Genomic DNA, 11773 nt, shown 5'->3' on the forward strand with positions numbered 1-11773 from the left:
CACGTTTATTACCTACCTTTCCTGCGGCAAACGGACACTGCACGTCGATACACTAAATTATTGTATACCAGTGCTCCGCATTAACTCAAGTAAAGTTACGATCTTCTGGTTGGAATCAAGATGACATATAACACACACGCAAATTATTGCCTCTCCAAAGAGCTGACAAAAGTGAACAGAAGTTTTCACTGCCCGTATGTTTTTAACATCTTCTCAAAATAATTGCAAGGAGAAATTTGTAAATGCGGGGCCCAATGATCCCGCAGTAGATGTAAACAATACAGTAAAAACCCGCATGTAAGAACCTAGCGGTTTAAGAACCTGCTGGCAGAAATTTACCATTTTAATACCCAAAAAAATAAGAACCTGTTTAGCCAAGCAAGATCAAGCAGGTTCTTATATATGGGTAACAGTTAAATTATGATAAACATTTTAAGGTTACTCCAAACCTTCGCGGGTGCCTTCCCGAAAAAAATTCGTACGCGCGTTGTTTTTTAGGAAACCACCACAATCTATATATCGATAAAAAGCTTATTTAATGCAGATATCGATAAAATTATAAGCTATTTTGGTTATTCCTCTGCTAAGGCGAAGGAAGCCGGTAAACAGTAAAATGACAGAGCGCCATTCCGTCGAATTAATCGGGTATCAAACGTGATCTCTGACGAAATGTAGCTGCACAGTGTTAATCACCAATGATCAATCTCTCAAAGGGTGTGAGCATTTCCCCGTATTCCTATTCGTTTTCTTTTAATGTATCTGTCAAGTTCCAGTAAAAAAGAATTTGCAAACGTGTTGCTTTCCGAGGCCGCCAGGAGGGAAGTATTTGATTTTAAAAAAAATGCCGACACCCTTTTGTTCCTCGTTGTTCAGTTAACTTTCGGGCCAAATTTCACGAAATTTCGTCAATTCTACATACCCTATTAATTCATTTGAAGAGGAGGCATCTTGCAGAAATCGTATTACGAGTTTTCGCCTTCTAAAGATTTAGGAGCATGTCACGCCTTCTCGAAGAATTATGTCAACACCGGGCTCACACTGTGAGCTGCCAGCCAATAACATAGTAGAACCCCTGACGTTCACAGGAAGCAAAATGGTGCTTCGCGGGAAAGTTATAGTTTTTCAGTCATGTTTTTCCCAGTTAGCTTCTGCGAGCACGTTTTCGGTATTACCTAGGGAAAAAAACGTTTAACAAAAAAGAAACGAAAAGAAAAGAAGATAAACCGACAAGCAAGCGCCAATGCAGCATCATAAGGAGGCACAGTGGCCGACATGAAAGCTATCGGGTAAGTTTTGTTTGTGTTCAGTAACATTGCAAGTCTTCGAATTGATGAGTGTATTTTGGTTTATAAACCAAGATGTGCAAGAATACTAGAACCACCAAAGGCAATCTCCTACACTTAGCCAGGCTCGACGATGTAATAAATGAGGTTTAAAAGCATGGTTTTATTTTTTTTATTTGTTAAATATGTCGAGAGATACGACTTTTTAAACCGTTTTGCCGGGTTACACGTTAATGAGTGACGCATAATTTCATACGCGTTCCACATGATAAAAACTCGCTTCCATTTTTCAATTGAAAATGAAGTTATTATGAACAGTCTTTTATAATGACTGACGCATAATTTCCATGCGTGTAAGATAATAAAAAACTCGCTTGAATTTTTCAAATGAATATGAAGTTCAAATCGACATTCTATTATACAAGATTGAAAATAGAATATATAAGGCTTTCAATATCAATTAAACTACATTTATAGCATTAAAGTTGAATCAGTGAACAGAAGAAGTACTCCTGTGTCTTTTCAGTTGTAGCATCGCGTTTTTGAGTTCTCTTTCGAGGAGCTCGTTTACAGCTTTCTCAGGAGCCTTCGTATGTGCAGTCCACGAAACATTGCTCACTGGTCTAGGAAGATTCAAGATACTTAGCACCTTCCGTGCTGCAAAGTGATAAAAAATTGACTTGCCTATTTCCAAAACCACAGCACTCAAACTCGAGTGTAAACAAAAAATGCTAATAAGTTGAAATGAAGCCGTTGCCGCGAAAAGGTCGCTGGGGAGTCCACGCCTTACAGAGATTGTCACCTTGAAAACTTATTAACTTTTTTACGAAAATACCTTTTACTCAATGTTCTCGCGCGTGTTTTAAGATTTTAAATAATGTGTTTTTGAAAATGTAAGTTTAAGTTATTAACTTTAATTTGATCGAAAAATAAACATTCGGCAAAAAGTAGCCCCTCGAAGGTTTGGAGTAACCTTAACCAAGGAGGTGACTTTGAGATTGCAAATTTATATCGCAAGAAAATACCAAACCGTAATTTCAAATAAAAGTATTGATTTCTATAACAAAAACGGGTTTATATGAGTACAGTTGTGAATATATACTGTTTATTTATTTTTCTGGTAATCAACAACCATATCTCCCTCATAGAAATTAAGAACCTGATTAAGAACCTACTTACACTAAATTGCCAATAGCTACCCCAAAATACAAGAACCTATTTAGCCAGACTTCAAAAATGTAGGTTCTTACACGCGGGTTTTTACTGTATTGTTTAAAAAAAGAAACCTACAACACTGCTACCGAGCGAAGATTGTTTTATTTAGTAACGTATTTCTGGTAAAGTAACTCAGTTCTGTCTAAAATATGCAGTCTCAAAAAGTGTGTCGGTTTACCGAAAACTAAAGAATTAACTACTTTGTTACAAGTTTTTGGAAGAAAATAAATTTTAAACTGACTACTTTAGACGATGTGCTAATTTACCAGAGTGATGCAAACACGACACGCAACTGAGAAATTAACCGGGCTGTTTAAAACTGCAACGAGGCACACACCCAAATACCTTTTTTTTCTTAGGGATAGTACAGCGAGCGAACTACGCGAGCCAGAACGAAAATCGCCTCCTGCGTGCAGACGCGAAGCGGAGTTGGAGCGTCTCCTCGCGGGAAACGCGCGTTCACATGTACTATCCCTAGGAAAAATAAGTGACTGCTCGTAGTCGAACATGTTGTAGTAAAGAACCAGGGAACAACAGTCAAATTTAACTATTAACGAGCGAATAGTGCCAGTTTATTTTCAAAATATGCTAATACACGGGGATGGGCACTTCTTAAAATGACTTATTCATAAATAGCTGAATTATTATTCATCAATATAGAGGGCCAAAGCTTCAATATTTCAGTAACCGGTGTATTTTAAAATCTTTTGAGCTAACCAGCTGTTTAATTTAGGTTGTCTAGTCATGTCTAGCATGAGCTGAATTTACCGAGACGAATTTTCTTTCTTTTTCCTTTTTTTTTTTTAATTATCTTTTTTGCGTGTTTGCTTTAAAATGATCAAAAGCAACTATGGGAAAAATCGTAAAATAAAGTGTGCTTCGAACCGCCTTTTGTTTTTTCACATACATTGTCAAGGCTGAACATATATACTGACTGAAATACAAGTCATGTTTTTATTCTTTTCCTGTGAACTAATTAACTATTATCAGACCACCTTTCAAGCCCATCAGACGAGAACTTAGTATTTTGGAGACACACAGACTCGCCGACTAAGTTAACCAAATGTCCTTCCTGATACAGTAATGTGCACTTGTATAGCTGCAATTTTAATAATGCTCTGTTTTATTCTTTCTGCATAAAAAAATGTCATTTGTCGCCAACTCGCTCACGTGAAATTTATTAAGGCTATTAAGCATCACTAAGTCTACTACATCCTGTTTTGGCTTCAGCCAAATGAACACGGATGCCTTCAAGGTAATCGCATACAGTTCTTGTTGCAAACTGACACCACGCTTAGTTATTCTATACTGCTCTGTTTAAACTATAAATATAGTTATGATATGAAAAATGGTGAGTGTTTTCTGCGATCTTCTGGTTGAACTAAGTTGACTATAACGCACCTGCCAATCATTGCTTGTCAAAAAAGTGGCCAAAAGTGATCTGAAGTGATCACTGTTTGGATGTTTTCAACATCTTCTCAAAGTAATGGCCAGGAGAAAGTTTTCAATGTAGGGCCTTGCGTAGATGTAAATAATATTGTTTTAAAAAAACCTACAATACTGCTACCGAGCGAAAATATTATATTCAGTTCGAAATTTCTGGTAAAGTAACTCAGTTCTGTCTAAAATATGAAGTCTCAAGAAGTGTGCTTATCGAAAACTAAAGAAATAACTACTTTGTTACAAGTCTTTGGACCAAAAGCTGACTACTTCAGACAATGTGCTAATTTACCAGAGTGATGCAAACATGACACGCAACTGAGAAATTAGCCGGGCTGTTTAAAACTGCAATGACGCACACAGCCAAACAGGTGTGTGGCGCAGGATAAAAACAGCTATAAAATTCTACTGATCATTACATACTAACAGCTCGATCGCAAACCAGGAAGTAGTGCATTTGCCATTTTTCAACTAAAAGCGGAGCGCAACATGAAAATGGACAATCGTACAAGCGATGGAAACTTAACAAACGCGTTAAAACAAGCAAGCACATTAACAGCAGACATTGCTCTTTTTAATGCTGCATTAAACATTGTCCTTTCTCTAGCCGCAACTCTGGGCAATGCTCTGATCCTGGTTGCTCTTCGTAAGGTGTCTAGCGTTCATCCAGCGACAAAATTGTTGTTTCGATGTCTGGTAGTTACAGATCTCTGTGTTGGCCTAACTACACAACCACTATTTGCCATCATGGAGCTGAGTAATGCTGGAGTGTTGGAGCTATATACTTTATCTTACGTTGTCAAAGCACAGAATGCGTTTGGTTTTATTCTGTGTGGAGTATCGATCTTCACATCGACCGCCATTAGTGTTGACCGGCTCCTCGCCCTGTCGTTGGGGCTGAGGTACAGACACGTTGTAACTTTGAGAAGAATCCGAGCTTTTATTGCTTGTTTTTGGCTGACTGGTATTGCAGGTGCACTGATGTCCATATTTTGGAGTTATACTATTACCATGGCTATTGCAAGTGGTTTTATAATACTTTCAATGTTCATTTCCTTTTATTCTTACGCTAAAATATTTCTTAAACTGCGACAACATCAAGTGGCTCAAGTTCGACAGGAACAACTAAATAGAGGAGAAAATCCTTTGCACATAGCATGCTACAGGAAGACAGTCTATAGCATAGCATGGGTGCAGTTAGCATTAGCTGTTTGTTATTCCCCATATGTTATTTCTCTTATAATGATAGAGCTATATGGATGTTGCGGTATAAGTGGGTTCATCATTTTTAATAACGCTGCAACTTTTTTGTTCTTAAACTCGTCCTTGAACCCGATTCTTTACTTCTGGAAGATCAAAGAAGTAAGAAAAGTGCTGAAAGACAAAGTAAAAAATCTTTGTTGCTCATCAAGTCAAGCTACGTAAATAAACATCTATTTTTTAAAAAAAAGGCCGTAAATTTTGTTCATAGATGGTAGGATTGTAAAGAGTAGAACACAACTTTGAAAGGTTGGATGGAACTTTTGTAACACAGCATTTGTTGTCAGTTACCCTTTCAAATTCTATCATAAGGTTAACATACACAGGCGAAATTGTGTATATATAACTTTAAATAATCTTGACTACGAATTTAGATATAGACTTAGCTGTAAATATTTTTTTACAGGTTTCATAAAATAGCCATATTTGTATAATACGACCGAAAGATGCAGCAAATAATTTACAATTATTCACCAAAGTGGGGGTAAATAGTGCTTGTACAGTAAAAAAATTTTGTTGCTCATCAAGTCAAGCTACGTAAATAAACGTTTATTTTTTTGTACAAAAGAGGCGGTAAATTTTGTTCATAGATGGTTAGATTGTAAAGAGTAGAAGACGCAACCAGGTCACATCAGCTTTGATTAGTTGCCTTAAATTATAACCTGCTATATCAAATAAATTATGTATGTATGTACTAGTAATAGTACATGGTGAAAAAGCACAATTCACTATTCGCGCGAAAGGCACTATTCACTTGTGTGGTATATAGAGGATATTACACGGCGGCGCAAAGATATGAATTTTATTTCGAGTGGTAAAAACAATATTTTACGAGCGCAGCGAGTGAGTAAAATATTGTTTTTAACACGAGAAAATAAAATTCATATCTTTAAGCCACCGTGTAATTTTCTTTTTATTATATGGACAATAAACATACGTGATGGAGATTGAAAAGTTGGATTTAATACAAATACTGGGCATTTTACAAACTCTGAGCTTGATACAAAATACAGAATACTCAGTGCCCAAGGTATAAAAATGTTTAAACAGTCAAAATACAAGTAAATGGGACCAAATACACGTGAACTGGTTTAATTAAGTAATGAAAACTCCATTACTGACTCTAGCTTGAATCATCAGATACGGTTATTTTCAGTCTCTTTTCACTACGAATTTGTGAAGGCTGTTCAGCACGACCGGAATAAACTTGAACGTTTACCGTCCCGATTTTGCAGTTTTGAAATAAACCTCCTGTAGACGAATCGGGTAAAAAGCGAGCCGACTCAGTCTTCTCTTCTATCGAGACAGTTGACAAGGTGCCTGCAGTGTTAGACAACACAGCAGAAATTTGCTGTTGTTTCTTATCGGATAAAGTTGAGTAGTTGTTCAACGAGTTGACGTTTTTAGGTCCAGTTATTTGGATAATTTCGTTTGGAGGTACATCATTATCCACCATCTTCTGAACCAAATGCTTTCTGGTGCTGTGATTCACGAGTTTTTTGTCCGTTTTCAGTCCTGAGTCTTTTATCATGTTCTTGAGCATGCTTCTTAGAGAATTGACTCCAAGCGGTGAGCATTTAAACCACTTTTGACCTGGTTTCGGGCTTTCAATATTAACAGCAAGATAGGAAGGAGATTCATCAGTCATCTTGTTTGCAGGGCGGTGATTTTTGTAGGCCAAGTAAGTTTTAATAGGACAGCAACCTGGGTTGTTCTTGTTTTCGTACATTTGAGGTTTTTTCTCCCTCACATTTCGAGGGTTTTCACCAGTGCGCGTTTTCGTTCGTCTTTCCTGACTGAACTCGACGAAGCAGTTTCCCTCTGAATCAGTCTTCAACTGCAAATCACCCCAACAAAGATCTCTCTGTTCTTTACCAGGCCTCATCCCGAAGTAAATAGAGTTGTTCAACCATAGAGCGTTAAGCAGAGCTCTAGGGGAGTCAATTCCTACGACTCCGCAGCTGTAAAACGTTGCGATATCTTCATCTGAGAGCGGATCCGCTGCATTGGGTCGGTTTCCTTTGCCGATAGATTTTAACTGCTTTTGTTTCTTCTTTAAAATATCTTGTACCTCGTGGAATTCCTTGTCGTTAAGAACTGAGAATCCATGGTTATTTTTTCGAAGATAGCGGTCGATACTTTGCAGAAAAGCTTTGATAGACGAGGGCTCATACTCGTTGCCGTTTTTTTTTTTTCGAACAGCAAGCACAAACTTTTTGATGATTGCTTGTAGTTCCGCAGGCGTAATACTCTCTATTTCTCTTTTCTCGTCGCAAGTTTCGAGAAATTCTCTGAGAATCTATAGATCATAGAGCGTTTTCTTCTAAGTATTCTCGTTCTCTTGTTGTTTGGAAAATGCATTTACATCGTCGTCGCTTATCACAACTAATCTTGCAGCCGCCATTATTTTATTCTGAACAGCAAACTAAGTTCATTCAACAAAAAAGGCGGGAGTTGTGACGTCATTGCCGATATGTCACTCGCGAGAGTGACATACGGAAAATACGTGACTCGGGTCCCGGATGTAGTGATTTATGGATTCTATGAGTGTTTTAGTTTTCAGTAAAACACTCCTGTCCATATAATAAATACTAATACTTAACTACAAAATACGAAGATATTGAAGCATTGCACAGCTAATTTTTCTTGGGTATTAAGTAAAGCAAGGAAACCACATGAGCGCGTGCGAAGTTAAGCGTCTCCTCGCGGGTAACAGTTTTCGCGCGCGTTCACATGGTTCGCTCGCTCTACCATCCCTTAGAAAAATAAGGGAATGCTCGTAGTCTAACATGTTGTAGAAAAGCACCAGAGAACGACAGTCAAATTAACTTATAGCCTGCGAATACAGCCGCTTCTCATCACTCCCGGGAAAATGCCCCCAATGGCGGGGAGCGATGAGTAGCGACTGCCTATTCACAGGCTCGCTTCAGGCTAGATTTTTTAACCATAAAAGGTCATGTCCGAGTTTCTGTAAGCCTCATTATGAAAGCGAGGCTAAGTGCAAAGCTTTCATATAAAAATTAGTTTTGTTTGCATATGAATGAAAACTAAATTTCACAATAAAAACTTTGCAGTTCGCCTCGCTTTCATAATGAGGTTCAAAGCAACTCAGAAATGACTTATTTTAAAAGTTCAGTTTTCTCTTTTTAATGCAGGAAATGAATAAATGTAACAGGCCCTGTAGCACAGAGTCCAAAGGAATTCTATTGAATTGTAGAAGACACATCTCACCTTGTTGATTCTATAAAATCTTAACTTTGAACAGTAAAGGTTAACTTGCTAAAATCAAATTCTTCTCAATGGCAACTGCTTCGTCATCCTTCTATATCCCTCGATACTGGTACGGTTTCAGCTACAGTCAACAAGCACTGACCGCGGGCGCAATAATTGTTTTTCACTATTTTTAACTTTTATTTTGCAAAACACTTACAAAAAAAATTACACGGCTAAGCTTGCATGATGACGCTTATTACACAATATTTTCCTTACATTTACAATACTTACCTATAATACTTACAATACAACACGATATTTTAAACATTTTAAGACTATGTTAGAAACCATTTAGTTAGATTAATCACAATAAATTACAGTACTTTACGTTACATCCTACAGAGTACATGTACCTTTTTCACAACAGTTCTACTAAACATTACACTACTAATAGAGACAAAACTAAAAAAAGCACCACTAACAGATACACTATAACTGGCACATCAAGGAAAAGAATATAAAGGGCCAGTTGTTGAAAGGAGAGATTAAGAAGTTACAATGACTGGAGTATTTGGTACCACTTCTGCTGGAAAGCGCTTTGTGTTCCTGTAACAATAGAAACTTTCAAGGAATTCCGGTGTGTTGTTTGCTTCCCACCCTTTTTGTCTTTTGAAATATCCAAACCCAGGTTGAAGTCTCCGCCGAGAATAATTTCATTGCATTTAAATGACAACATTTGTTCGCTCACAGTTTTAAAGAAAACTGGATCATCTGTATTCGGAACGTAAATATTGCAGATCGTCAAGGTCAGCTCACCAACTTCCAAATCAACAAAAATGTATCTGCCCTCTTTATCACAGAGCTGCCTCAAGATTTTGAAGGAAAAGTTGTTATTAAAAAGAATAGCGACACCCAATTTGTTACTCATCCGACCACTGAATAAAGCTGAATAGCCCCATTCAGCTGCCCAATTCTCAGAAGCTTTTCCGTACAATGAACTTCCTGTAACATATAAATATAAAAAAATTCTTTTTGAGCCAATAAAATAATTCTCTCCTTTTTTCATTATAAGCTAAGCCTAGGACATTTAGTGAAGATAAGGTTGTTTTAGACATCTATAAAGAAGTAAAGGAAAAAAAATAGGTACTCCGATATTTGCATACGTTATTCGTAGGGTTGTTAGCCCTTTTGCATAACTTGGCCACATACGAGATATACCGCGAATTAAAGACAAATAGTTACATTAATTGCAAAAAAACATAAAAAGTATGCTTAAGTTGAGTCCGGCTTAAAGGCTCCAGTAAGGACAGTTGATATTCTGTTCACGGTTGCGGTCTGTATCTTCTACCATTTATGTACAGTTTGTCGTACACCAGTTTTGTATCATGACCCTCCTTCTTTGCTTCTTTCGTTGCATTGATTAAACCCTTCCGTATTTCAACGATCTCTCTCGGAGAATCCTGTGAAATGCCATAATTTGAGCCTGCTAGTGCACGGGCATTTGATAGTATGCGCTCTTTATCTTTATGAAAGCTAAACTTTGCGATGATTGGACGTGAGTTTTTTGTCTTCCCTAACCTTGCCGAGGCTATGTGCCCCTTCGATCGGTATTTCATTGATTTCTTCTTCCATGTTAAAGTGCCCATGGGACGAAAATTTCATTTTCCATCTTTTTGCATTTTCGTGTAGAATATGACCTTCTTACTCATGTTACCAAATTTCAATCCTTTACGGCGATTGGAAGTTTTTTTTTTTGGCTTTTTATTCGAGATTTCACGGCCGCCATTACTTGGCCTTGTTCCGGAAGTTAAGGCTCAAATTACAGGAAGTGACGTCATTGGCTCAACACGAAAAATTCCACGTGGCTAATTTTCATATGGATTCTACTTCATAAACTGTATTCTGCTGTTGCGAACTAAAGGTTTATAGCAGAGTTTCTGTCGTAGCACTGGATTCTTGTCGCTCTCGAGGATATTATAGAAAATAAGATTATTCTGTCTGCTATGCCTTTCGAGCTTTATAGCACGTTCCTTTTTCCAAATTAACAGCCTGCGTTAATTTATTCGCACTTTCGGTGAGCGTTGATAGCGTCTTCTGTTGAGCGTCGGCTCTCTCAGTCAAGGTCACTATGGACTTTTGAGCGAACTCTAAGCTTTCTCTCAAATCGGAGTTTTCTTTCTGAAACCCGGAAAAGGTTAGCCTTCTACAAGATTACTAAATGGACCACTTAAAGGGGAAGTATCACGAAAATTTGCTGTCATTTCAAAACCCAAAAATGTTTGACTGTCAGCAGAAACAACAAAATAATTGTCAAGTTTGTTAAAGATTATCACCACAGTGCAATACAACTGTCGATTAGTGCCTCAGTGGACAGACAGAGCAGGCCTATTTGGATTGAAACTTGAAAAATATTAGGCTAATGTTTTTCAAGTTGCCGCATTTTTGTTTCCAAAATGCGCTAGAACAGATCACAAGTTGTTTCTTTCAAGAATTGAGTTGATTTCGTTCCATTCGTCATTCTAGAATTATTTGGCAGGTGATTGAAGGTCAAATTTCATCATTTTTAACAAAAGATATCAAAAACCCCATGATACTTCCCCTTTAAATCGAAAAAATAAACGTAGAAAAAGACAGCTCCATGTAATAACGTTTTAATATCATGGACTTTTTGATACCTTATTCTATCGAATAATCTGACATTGGTGGACAAAATGTGTTTGAAATAAGGAAAGCTCTGAAAATAAACTGTAAAACAAGACAAACACTGATTGCGTAATACCACTCGAAAGACCATTACAAAAGCTTTTTCAAAAATGCAAGAAAGAAGGGGACACAAATTCAATTCTCTAGTTCCCTCTAACCCAAACAGTTGGGGGTAATTCTCTCTTCTTTCACAATGACCAGACCTCGTTGTATTTAATTAGGCTGATAAGCAACAGAATGGGAACGTCATTTGAGGACGTGAGAGCTATTTCGACTATATATGATTACTCCTGATGCGCACTCCTTTGTCAACTGACGTTTCCGTTCTGTTGCTAAATCAGCCTATTGACTGCAACTTTACCGACGTAACATAAACAAAATCACAAACACGCACCGTGTTCCAGGTTTTCATAGAATGACAAATTTATCATTATGACGTCATCAGATTAGAGGAAACATAAAATTTTCTTGCAAAGTGCAAAGATGGTTCTTGCCTCATGTACAAGGGTATGCAGGTGTACGGAGCCCTGAATCCCAAGGGGCAATAATAAATGCAGTTGAACACTCGCTCTCCGCTCAGTCTCTGATCAGCGCCAGAGGAAGGTGGAACTTCCAATTTTTTCCCACGAATTTTCAGCAAAGAAGACTTCGGATAAAGA

This window comes from Pavona decussata, unplaced genomic scaffold (genome assembly GCF_977016875.1).
Source record: "Pavona decussata unplaced genomic scaffold, jaPavDecu1.1 SCAFFOLD_262, whole genome shotgun sequence".
Taxonomy (NCBI): domain Eukaryota; kingdom Metazoa; phylum Cnidaria; class Anthozoa; order Scleractinia; family Agariciidae; genus Pavona; species Pavona decussata.